The sequence below is a fragment of the Lissotriton helveticus genome, chromosome 8, assembly GCF_964261635.1.
Source record: "Lissotriton helveticus chromosome 8, aLisHel1.1, whole genome shotgun sequence".
NCBI classification, from domain to species: domain Eukaryota; kingdom Metazoa; phylum Chordata; class Amphibia; order Caudata; family Salamandridae; genus Lissotriton; species Lissotriton helveticus.
In genome coordinates this window covers 880213213-880225290 of record NC_136069.1, presented here as the reverse complement: position 1 = coordinate 880225290, position 12078 = coordinate 880213213, and positions in this window count along the sequence as shown.

Genomic DNA, 12078 nt, shown 5'->3' with positions numbered 1-12078 from the left:
TCATATAGTTTTCCACAAAAGCATTAAAATAGTTTAGAAGTCTGTTCCCATCAAACGTGGAGGGGAAATAGTCTTCAAAGGATTTGAAGGTCTGATCTGGTCTTCTGTTTTGGCTTGATCTAAGTATGTTTATAGGAGGATGAATAGGGAGATAGAAATGGCAAGGTGGTCGGTCAATTCCAGGAGTATAGGTGGTTTGTATTGGATTGATGGTGATGGTAAAAAGACATGGTCAGAGATGTTGCCTTTGAAGTGTTTTGGCTTGGTGATGTGCTGTTCCATGTTGAGTGACAATGAGGCTGAGGAAAGTGTCCCTTGCTTTTTTTCTTCTTTTGTTGAGCTTGTTATGTCTGGGATGTTGAAGTCACCCTAGAGGGTGGTGTGGTTGTGCCAGGTAGATGAATTGTGAGGAGTTCTGAGAATTAATCAATGAAGTCATTAAATATCAATAGCTTCAATTTTCTACTGTGCAATTTTATTTTAATCTAATAAGCCATTTTTATTTTAGTAATTCTTTTTTGTTTTAGAGGATTGGGTTGAGAAGCTATTTAAAATGATTATTGTTTTTAATTTTTAATTTAATTTTTATTTAAATTCCATTTTCAACTGGTAATTAATGATGTATATTTTTATTTAAGTATTATTTGTTTTTTTATTAATTGTTAATTCGTTGGATAGATTATTATAACATTTTATTATTGAATTTTACATTAATGTACTGTTTTAATTGTAGCTGTTTTATTTAATAATTATTTTATTATACGCTTTTTTCATTTCTATATTCTTCGAATTAGTTTCAATTACTTGTTTTTTGTGCCAGGGAAGGAAGTGAATTTAATTTAAATATATTTAATATAGGGTTCTTTTATTTGCAATATAAAATGAATATTTTTTAAATTTCTTTAACATTATTTTATCTATCTTCCAATAACATATTTAGTTTTTTAAAGAGTTGGGATAGTGAATCTAACAACCACAGTCCATCACTTTCTCTACTGTTGCTCAGATTGGAGGGGGAATCGTGAATCTAACCACTCAAATGTCCTACACATTTCACTACTTATGTTTGAATGGAAGTAGCATTTCAAACTACTCCAAAGTAAAATGTTTTTCCTACCATTCCTCAGTTTGGAAAGGAAATAGTAAATCCAGCCCTTCTCAAGTCCAACACTTTCACCACTGTTGATCAGATTGGAGTGAGTATAGTTAATTTAACCCCTCCACAGAGTAATAGTTTCCCTGCTTTTGCTTGCATTGCTTTGGGAATCGGAAATGTGATCACTCCAAAGTTTAACACAATCCGTACTGTTGTTCAAATTGAAGTGGTAATAAATGATCTAACCCCCTAAAAGTCCAACACTCTCCATGCTTTTGTTTATGTTGGAGTGGGGATAGTAACTATGACCCCTTCAAAGTTCAACACTTTCCCTGTTTTTGTTTTCCTTGTACTGGAGATAATACATTTGACTCCTTCAAAGTCCAACATTTTCCCGTCTAATATTTAGTTTGGGCTGATAATACATGCACATTTTTTATTTTGACATTATCATCAAATAAATCATTTTTGATCATATTATTTTATGTAAATATTTGTGTTTTGTAATAATGGTATTGTGTAATGCTGTACTGGGCGAGAATTTGGACAACCCCTGAATTGTCACCCTATATTGAGGGCCTTAAAGATCTAATATGTGCTGACCGTTATAAGAAAATTACATGGTTAGAGCATTTTAGATCTTTATTAGTAAGCATTGATATGAATGCACTTTAGGAGAATCCTGAGAACACCTGGTTCCCCTTGAAAGCACAATTGAAGGAAAGATACTGGGGATGGGTGGATGCCAACACTTTCAGGAATAGCTATCCCTCTACTCTGACGGGCCAATTTCTTATGGCTAAACCAATATAAAAGCTTGAAGCTTTTTGGGACGCTATAACGAAGCCTCATGATAGAAAGCTTTTGTTTCAACTGAGAGTGGGCACATTACCTGTTAAATCTCTCACCGCAAGTTGGGAGGCAGCAGATGATACTTTCTGCCCCATTTGTCATGCAATTTCGGAGTCTTTGGCCCATTTGGTATTTGTGATCCCTGCTTATACAATCCCGCGGCGCAGATGGTTGGCTCCTATTTGTCGAGCTTTGGGCACTCGAAAATATGAGGTTGCACTTAGATTAATTTGTACCGAGACATGGTTACCAGTTCTCATAACCATAGCCAAATTTTTAAGTTGGGCATGGATTCTAAGGCGACTGCGGCATTATAACCTACGTATACTGCATAATATATTTTCTTAAATCTTTATATATATGTACATAGTTAAGATCATATGTGATTGCAGCATTTTAATGAATTCAGATTGTACGCTGCGTCCTTTATTACTTGCATATAGAGTTATGTCTATGAGAGGCTTATATGAATTTTATCACTGTTGCTTTTATATTTTTATGGATTTTCTTTTATACTTGAGGGATAACTTCAATTTTTAACAGTTTATTATAAGGGGATAACCACTATGTATTTGATTCTGCTTTTATGACAATTTGTCGAATAAAGCTTTGATGATGATGGTATTGTTTAATTACATTTGACATATGCATTGGTATGCCTAGTTAGTATTTCTTCATTTTACTATTTTTAATAATATTAGTGTACTTTTTGAAATGTTTATGTATATTTAAAGTCTCTCTATAATGATTTTATTTTAATGAGTACAATTATTTTTTAAATTTACTTTTAATTATATCTTTTTTTTAACTTTAATATTTTAAATAAATTGCATATAATACTATATACTGAAATGCTTACCTTTATTTTAACAAAATGCTGGTCCTTATTTTCAATATTTTTGTAGCTTACATAAAAGGGATATAGACTTAATATTTTTGTTCTCAATATTTTTGGAGCAATGTTAGTGTATTGCTATTTTTGTCCCCAATATTTTGTCATGCAACTCACTTTGAAATTACAAAAATATATTTGTTAGTAGCGTATATATTGCTCCAAATTTGTTACACTGTGCAGTCATTTCACTTTGCAGATTCCAAATTCAGCACCATACACACTTTACTGCCATTGCTGTCAACACAACTGTGGCTAAAACATAAAATAGTCACCAATTACCTAATGATTAAACATTTGTTCATACAAAAATTTAAAATTTCCATATATTTAGAAGCCATCGAAAATTCTTAACGTCTTCATCAGTGCAGCAAAAGTTTTAAGTGAATCTTGAGAAAATACAGTATAAAACTTTCTCTTCCTGGTGATGTTTGGCAAGCTAATCTGTTCTCCTAATAGTAAGATCCCTGCAATGTTATTGTGCATTGATCCCATGAACTAAAACTGTACTTAGTAAAGCAAAAAAGACATCACGCATACAGGCTAGCACTAACAAACAAAATGTTCTTCTCAGTTTAAATAAAAATAAAAGGGAAGGATTCATGATTATGCAAAAGTACTTTGGATATGCAGATTTCATACAAATGATAGTCAGTATGCGGGTATCTAGTTCTTCCTACACTTGTATCATTCTCATCTTTAATTCCTTTGCTACTCAAAATCAAGGTTCACAATGCTTTGATGGCGCGATCCTGCCCTGCAGAGGACGTGTTACCGCTGAACTATCAGGTTCGGCCCATAGCCAGCGGCGCCTGTGGTCATTGAACTCCGCTGCCTATCTGCTCATCGACCACCGTGCCGGCCGTTCCTAGTCAAGGGTATCGGCCGCCACCCCGCCATCCGGTTACCACCTGGACCTGGCATCCATTCCCAGAACCCCCCTCCCGGAATCGACAACGTTGTTGTGCCTTATATCCCCATCATGGATAATTGTTGATAATTCTTTATCCAGAAAACCATCGGCTTCGAAATTCGCTACCATTAGAGATCCGCCCACCAGGAGGTTTCTCCTAACACCAACCACCTTGGACCACCTCATACCATCTCACATGAGCCAAGGCTTGCAATTCATGCGATACAATGTCAGTCCTGATGATGATCCTTTATTTCTAATAGGATCGAAACGCCGTCGACAGTTGATGTAGTTGTACACTAGTTCTCCACTGTGTGACTTATCTGTGTTGTACTACATGAGTGCAGCTAGACTGATTTTTGATATTTATGTACCCACTAGCGCCTCAATATTTTATATAATCGCCTGACTAATTCCCCACCCTTGTAAATATTGGTTTGTCCATAAATGTTGTTGTTTGTACTGGATACAGGATTGTGTCCCACTGTCATTTTGTGTGCTTTGAATTCTCCTTATGTTTCTCATTCTTGATTATTAAACAGGGTCCGGCTGGACACCTTCATTATAGTGCAGATTGTGGCCTATAATTATTCCAAGTTGTTTCATGTAAATTGTCAAGGACCCTTGTTGTCTGATAAATGTATTTAATTTGAGAACACAATCACTCAGAGTATATTATTAGTGTCTTGGGCCAGCCTGCTATGAGGGTGCTGTTTTTGCAGATATGGATTCTTCTAGAGCCTTTTTGCACAAGCATATATTTGTTCGTACCCATCCATATTCTGTAAAGGCTGAAAGTGTGCAAGCATATGCAAATGACAAGAAGCACAATCAGATCAAATCTTCCTTCTTCTAGTGACTATGAACAATGTTGGTTCCATTGGTCATTCCATCCCACAGAAACAATGGTTGTTCTTGTGTTATTATTTTTATTTTCTATGAAGATACTGGGCACACCACTTACATTTCCTCAGAAGATTGGTGTCCTGGAAAAGGGTTGTCTTTGAAGTATTACAACGATGGACACAACATGAAAATACACTGTTATTTTACCTAATGTTGATAGAGGGAGGCTTTTGTGTCCATAAACTTGAGAGGCCCCCTGCAAAGTCCATGGACTTGGTTCCCTCCCCAAACCCAATCGGTAGCTCTCAGATCAGGAGCCTACCACTTGTGCACAGTGCCAGAGAATGTCTCCTGGAGCTCAGGGGCCCCCACAACACAGAGGATAGTGGGGTGGGGGGGCTTATGTTACGCCGCTGGTGCATAGAGCACATGGTAATCCAATCTGGTACTACAACCTTCTTCAGACTTTAAATGGGGCATCTAGTAACAACTGCAGGCACTGCACTCTTTCTTTTAAGTTCTTTTAAGTTCAGAGGGATCTGTTGTAATGGCCTGGAGTACTGCACGATTTTTGCTCACTTAAGAAGGGGGTCTATTAACATCCATGCCTGCAACATTGAGGGAGGTAAAAACATGTATTCACAAACTATTTTATGAATGCTTGAATACACCGGAGTTTTGTTATTTCATATGAGTATATCAGTACAGTTTTACCATATGTGGCAATGCACATTTGGGGCCATATTTATCAAACTTTAGCGCAGTGCAGCACAGCAAATCACCTTGATGCGCTGTGCTGCATTACAGGGAAAGGGCAGGAATATCCCATATTTATCACAATGCGGCCTCTTCCTGCCTTTTCCCAGTGCCGGCGCACAATGTGCTGCATAGCCATGGGTGTTGCATGGGAACACCCATGCACCGCTCATGGAATGCCTTAATGGGGCAGAGGGATGCAGCACAGCAATTTTCGCTCCATTGCATTATTCTGGGTTTCTCAAATCATCCAGGATCACACAAGGGGTCTGGCATGACTTGATTAATCACATCTTAGGGGTTGTGTCACTTTTTCACCACATTGTGTCGTGCAAAAGTGATGCAACCCCTCGATAAATATGGCCCTTGGTATCTTCTAGGGTTGGAAATATCAATGCTGTACATGGCATGCCACATTTCTTTGAACCTTTAATATAAACGTATTTATTCTGAGATGTCAGGATGGTGGGTCTTGTGTACAAAGCTTAGCAAGATTTTTAGTAATTTACTAAAGTTCATTCTAGGGGTATGATTCTTATTGTACCTAAAGCATTGGGAATGTGCCTCTAAGTGGCAACTCTGCAGAATGTGGGTGTGCTTCTTCTTATCAATTGCAAGTAAGTGTGTGTTTGTATGTGTGTGCATTTGTGTGGGTGTGCGTGTATGTTGGTGTTTGTGTGTGCATATGTGTGTGTGTGTGTCTGTACAGGCACACATGTGCATCTGTGTGAATTCTTTTCAATCTAGCTTAATAATGTCTATGGGCTTTATTATGACTTTGGTGGTGTGGGAGCTGCCGCCCCGCTCCCACATAGCCAAAGCTAAAACAGACCACCAACCAGATTAAGGGGCAGATGTATCAAGATACCATTTTGCGATTCTCAAATAGCGATTTTTAAGGAATCGCTATTTGAGAAGTGCAAAATGGTATGTATGTAGAAAATCGCAATTTTTTAGAGATTTCTTTAAATTCCTTAATTGCGATTAGCAAATTGCTAATCGCAATTAAGGAATAATTTCCCATTCATTTCTATGGGCCAGGAGGCCCATAGGAATAAATGTGAAATTATTCTCAATTTGCGATTCGCAATTTGCTAATCGCAAATTGAGAATAATTTCAAGGGTGCAAGGGTGTCTTAAGGACACCCTGCTGCACCCCTGAATTTGACATGTGTGCGCATATGGCGCACATACATGCCCTAAGGGCATGTATGAGCATCACATGGCTGCTTTAGAATTTTTAAAAAGTGCATTTTGAAAAGAATTCGCAAATTACCACCAACTATAAGTTGGTGGTAATTTGCGATTTCTTAGTCAAAAATCGCAAAACTGAAATGCTTAATACATTTCAAATACGAAATCGCAATTTGCCATTTCTTAAATGCTGACGCAATGTTAAGGAATCGCAAAATTTGCGATTCCTTAATATTGCGAGGCTTTTTGCATGATACATTCCAAATCCCGTTTTTTTTGTCGCAAATGCTGCTATTTTGTGAATCGCAAAAAAACGGATGATTCATCTGCCCCTAAGACTTTTTAAGTTGCTTGAGGCCAGTTATTTGGTGTTCCCATGGTGGTGCCTTTAAAATAGGCACCGCCATGGGTACGTCAAGGCACGTTGCTGCACAGATCAAAATACACAATGTTGTGCATTTCGTTCTGTGCAGGACCATGGGGGTGCATGCAGATAGGGGGCACATCATGTGCCCCCCTGCATCAACCCCGTAGTGCAGAGGTACATGGGGGCCCAGTTGGACTGCCATAGAAAGTGTGGCAGTTAGGAAACTGCTAATATGATGTGGCACTGCCAGCATATTAGGGGCCTCAGACCGCTGTGCCACCGCCCAGGTTCATGGATCCCTGGTGGCATCAGCGGTCACATGGTGGTCAAACCATTACAGTCCTAATGCAACGGGCGGACCACCAGTCTAGTGGTCCACGGATCGCCACCACTGGTTAGGTGGTCCATTGTACTGCCAAACTCGTAATAAGCAAACACAGCAAGATGATGGACGGATTGCTAAAACTTTTCAGATACTCACCCCCAGTCACAGATCTGGGTTTAATCTATCATCGGGCATCTGCTCACTAAGCCACCCAAATTTGGACCCAGCCATATGCAAATCAGTCTTGACCCTGTTCCTCATTGGAACAGTCCAGCAGGAACTAGCAGGCCAGGTCCTCCCTGCACCGGGAAAAGCATCCTGGGAATGGTTTCGGAGTTTCATGGGAAACAGGGTCAAGGCTGATTTGCATTTGGCTGGGTCCAAACTGGAATGGTGTGGTGAGCAAAATAACAATAGATTAAACCCGAATCTGTGACTGTGGACTGTGGATGAATGTTTGACAATGTTCAACATTCCGTCCATCATCTTTTTGTGTTGCATTTCACTGTAAGTGGGAAGGGTATGTCCATGCGTGGGTACAGTGCTTGCAATGCCACAGGTTTCAAGCTTGCTTGGCTGTTGAGGGGTGATGCCATAAAACTCCTCCCAGAATGCTTGTTTTCCGTTTCAGGGAGGATCTGGCCTGGCAGTTGGGTATGGACTGCTCCCATGGGGAACAGGGTCAAGGCTGATTTGCATATGGCTGGGTCCAAACTGGAATGGCCTGGTGAGAAAAGTAACAATGGATTAAACCCAGATCAGTGACTGGCGGTGAATGTTTGACAATGTTCAACATTCCGTCCATCATCTTCTTGTGTGGCATTTTCACCCTAAGTGGGAAGGGTATGCCCAGGTGTGGGTGCCATGCTTGCTATGCCACCAGTTTCAAGCTAGCCTGGCTGATATGGGGTGATGCCCCGAACCTGGTCTCGGTTCCAGGATGCTTGTTTTCCGGTCAAGAGAGGACCTGGCCTGGCAATTCGGGCTGGACTGTTCCCATGGGGAAGAGGGTCAAGGCTGATTTCCATATGGATAGGTCAAAACTGGAATGGAGTGGTGAGCAAATGTTCAACATTCCGTCCATCATCTTTTTGCATTGCATTTTCACCCTAAGTGGGAAGGGCATACCCATACGTAGGTCCAGTGCTTGCTATGCCACTGGTTTCAAGCTTGCCTGGCTGATGAGGGGTGATGCCATAAACCGGTCCCGGAATGCTTGTTTTCCGGTTCAGGGAGGACCTGGCCAGACAGTTGGGGCTGGACTGCTCCCATGGGGAACAGACTCAAAGCTGATTTGAATATGGCTGGGTCCAAACTGGAATGGCCTGGTGAGAAAAGTAACAATGGATTAAACCCAGATCAGTGACTGGCGGTGAATGTTTTACAATGTTCAATATTCCGTCCATCATCTTCTTTTGTGGCATTTTCACCCTGGGTGGGAAGGATATCCCCAGACGTGGGTCCTGTGCTTGCTACGCCATATGGCTGGATTAAAACTGGAATGAAGTGGTGAGCAAAGTAACGATGGATTAAGCCTAGATCTGTGACTTGGGGTGAATGTTTGACAATGTTCATCATTGCAACCATCAACCTTTTGTATTGAACTCGTAATAAGGCCCTATATTTTTTTAACAGTGTTGAATTTCGAAAGTCTGGATATTATGTTGTAACTTCCTGAATTCAGAAGCAGAAAGAATGGGAGCATCAATGGTAACAATCTGAATACTTAACTCCAAATTAAGCCAATACTGCTGAGAGACTGTGGGGAGGCAGAGCTTGCTAAACAGTCAAAGCTCCGGCTATTAAGATCATAAAGACCACCCCCATTTCAACCAAAGAGTCCTTTATTGAGTATGTCCTTCTCATCAGGATGGCTTTACTGTAATCAAATGGAACTGATCAGGAATTTTGCTTATTTTAGACAGCAAAAATCCTGTTACCTCATGTAGCATGTTAAAGACAGCCATTAGATGAACTGGTAGCCTGGTGTAATGATTTATTTATTTATTTATTTAGTTACTTATTAACGTAACAGTTTTAGGTTGTGCAGGGGTATTACGGCTCTTTACAAGAAACATAACTGAAGATACACATAACACCATGCGCACATTGTGATTTTGACATTATTATAAAAAGTTATAATTTAATGTGTTGTGCTTTGTAATAGTATGTGTTATTGTTCTATTCCAGGCAGTGCAGGATTCGTAATCTAGTTAAAGCCACTCACACTTCAAATGTCACACTTCAAATGAGGACATTTCTACCGATCAAAAATAGTTGGAAGACCGGACAAATAATACCCATTCCCAATTCTGTTGCTCAAGGTATGATCTATGTTTAGGTTTCTACAGAGGGCTATTTCACATAACGTGAACATCGGAAGGAGAACTTTACACACTGTCTTTGACATAGTTTTGGGTTCACTGGTGTCTTAAGTGGTTGAAGAGCTGGATCAGTGTTATTTTACAACCTGAGACAGTAGCCAATAGTTGCTTGTCTCAGGAACTTTCTGGGCATGTGCTGCTGTTGACTGGAAATGCAACAGTATTTGTTAACATATCTAAAGTAGACAAAAGAACATACTTGAATAACATATGCAAAGTTACATAAAACACATTTAAAACTTAACAAGAAACATCAGGACAAAACAGACAACATAGAACACAACTCACCAACTGCAGTAGAACACAACACAATCGCTTGTAATAATATAACACAAACACACAGAACACTTCCACAGGACAATACAGTGCTACATCTTGTCACAAATTATCACTTACAGAACCCAGTTTTCAAGATAATGTGGGGAAAGGTTGCTTGGAACAATCACTAATTTAATTTGCAACAAACGGCATGAAACAGCACCAATCAGAAATGTTTTATCGATTCGGTATTTCTGAATCGGTAAATGAGATGTAGGTAAAAAATCTGTATTTTTTACCGAATCGGTTAGATTCGGTATTTACCGATTCGGTAAATACCGAATCGGTATTTGCTATTGAATCCTATGGGCCTTGAAGCCCATAGGATTCAATAGCAAATACCGATTCGGTATTTACCGAATCGGTAAAAATACCGATTTGCTAAGGGGGACAGGGTGTCACTTTGACACCCTGTTGCACCCCTGTAACTGGCGTTTGCGCCATGTGGCACACATACATGCCCTTAGGGCATGTCTGTGTGCCACATGGCACAGGTGTACATGCACAGATGTGCACGTACACAAGAATTCATAATTTACCATGCAATTGTATTGCATGGTAAATACAGAATTCTAAAGGCCCTGTAGCACTGTTAGAAGTGCTACCTACATCCCAAAATACATTTTCGGTATTTTTACCGAATGATAAATTTACTGAATCGGTAAAATTTACAGAATCGGTAAATTTACCGATTCTGTAATTTTGCCGATTTGGTAAAATTACCGATTCGGTAAAATTACCGAAAATGTCAGTTTTTTGTGCCCCTACATCTCCATAGCCCTTTACCGGTCGGAAACGGCCGAAAATCTGTATTTTCGGCCGATTCCGACCGGTAAAGGGCTACCTACATCTGGCCCTATGTTTCTCTCTTTATAGGACAAATATAGGCACAGAATCTGATTGACAATTATTGTAAATAATATCTAACAGAGAGGATAAAAACCTTTTTTCTTCAGTTGGCCACATTACCCAGTGCTCGTTTTAATACAAGAAGGAAATACATGTTGGAGTGCCAGTTTCATAGATTTTTCCTGCCACACTTGTATTTAACCTGTCACTACACCTGGTGCTTTACTGTTTTCGTAGGACTCTCTTCAACGAGTGCCTATTAATCCATACTGCAAAACATCTGTATTGGTGTCTAAAGTAGATTCATGTAAAATATTCTTTATTTTTGATTAAAATCTAATATGAATCAATGGTACATGTGATTTTATCATGGGGCTTTTCGTGACAGTGGAAAATTAAAAAAATAAATGTTTGGACTGCTCAGTTATTATGGATAAATGCTTCATTTACAAAAAAAATTAAATCTTCATGTGCAGGTTTACATTTATATGACTCTGCAAAGGTTTCCAATTGTACTATTGGAGACATTGGGGGGGGGGGGGCATGGCTTGCCGAGCAGCGAAATGGTCGCTCGCTGAGAGGGCTCCGCGGGCCACAACAATATCCTAAATAATCCTGCCTTAAGAGCGGTTGCAGGTGACAAGACACACTGTGCCGGGTGAGATAAGAGATGCTCGCTACGAGTTGGGACGAAAAGGAAAAGCGGAGGTGCCCCTGGTGAAGAGAAATCCCTAATGTATCTGACTAGGTGGTGATCCCTGCCGCGCGGCCTATTACAGAAGCCAGAGCGGCCTGGACGGTTATCGTGTGTGCCTGCCATAAACTGGAGAGCCGGAGCATCAACACAAGCAATGAGGTGCCAACCAGAGCGCTGAAGGATTAAAGAAATCTCCCAGCGAACAGCGAACCTGACACACATTTGGTCTGTGGGAGAAAGGGCCTACCTGAAGAAGCTTCACGGCTCCACGCAAATTGACCAGCCTGCTGTGGGGTGCGCCTGGTGTATGTCCCTGCCGAGGACGCCTGCTGGTGTAGTTCGGTGAGTCCCAGGTCGGCTCATGCAGTACGGGTGGTGGCTGTGCTGTGTGGGCCAGGCCGGGGTAATCGTTGCAGTGTGATGCGTTCCTGACCTTGGAGCGAGGTGGCAGATGGGTGGGGCACCTGAGCATCCTGTTTGTATGCGCTGAACAGGCCGTGCAAGGATCCCGAGGGTGTGTGGTGCTGTAACAGAATCCCAGAGGTGCACACTGCACTGACTCTGAAACGAAGTCCCAAAGCTCCCAATT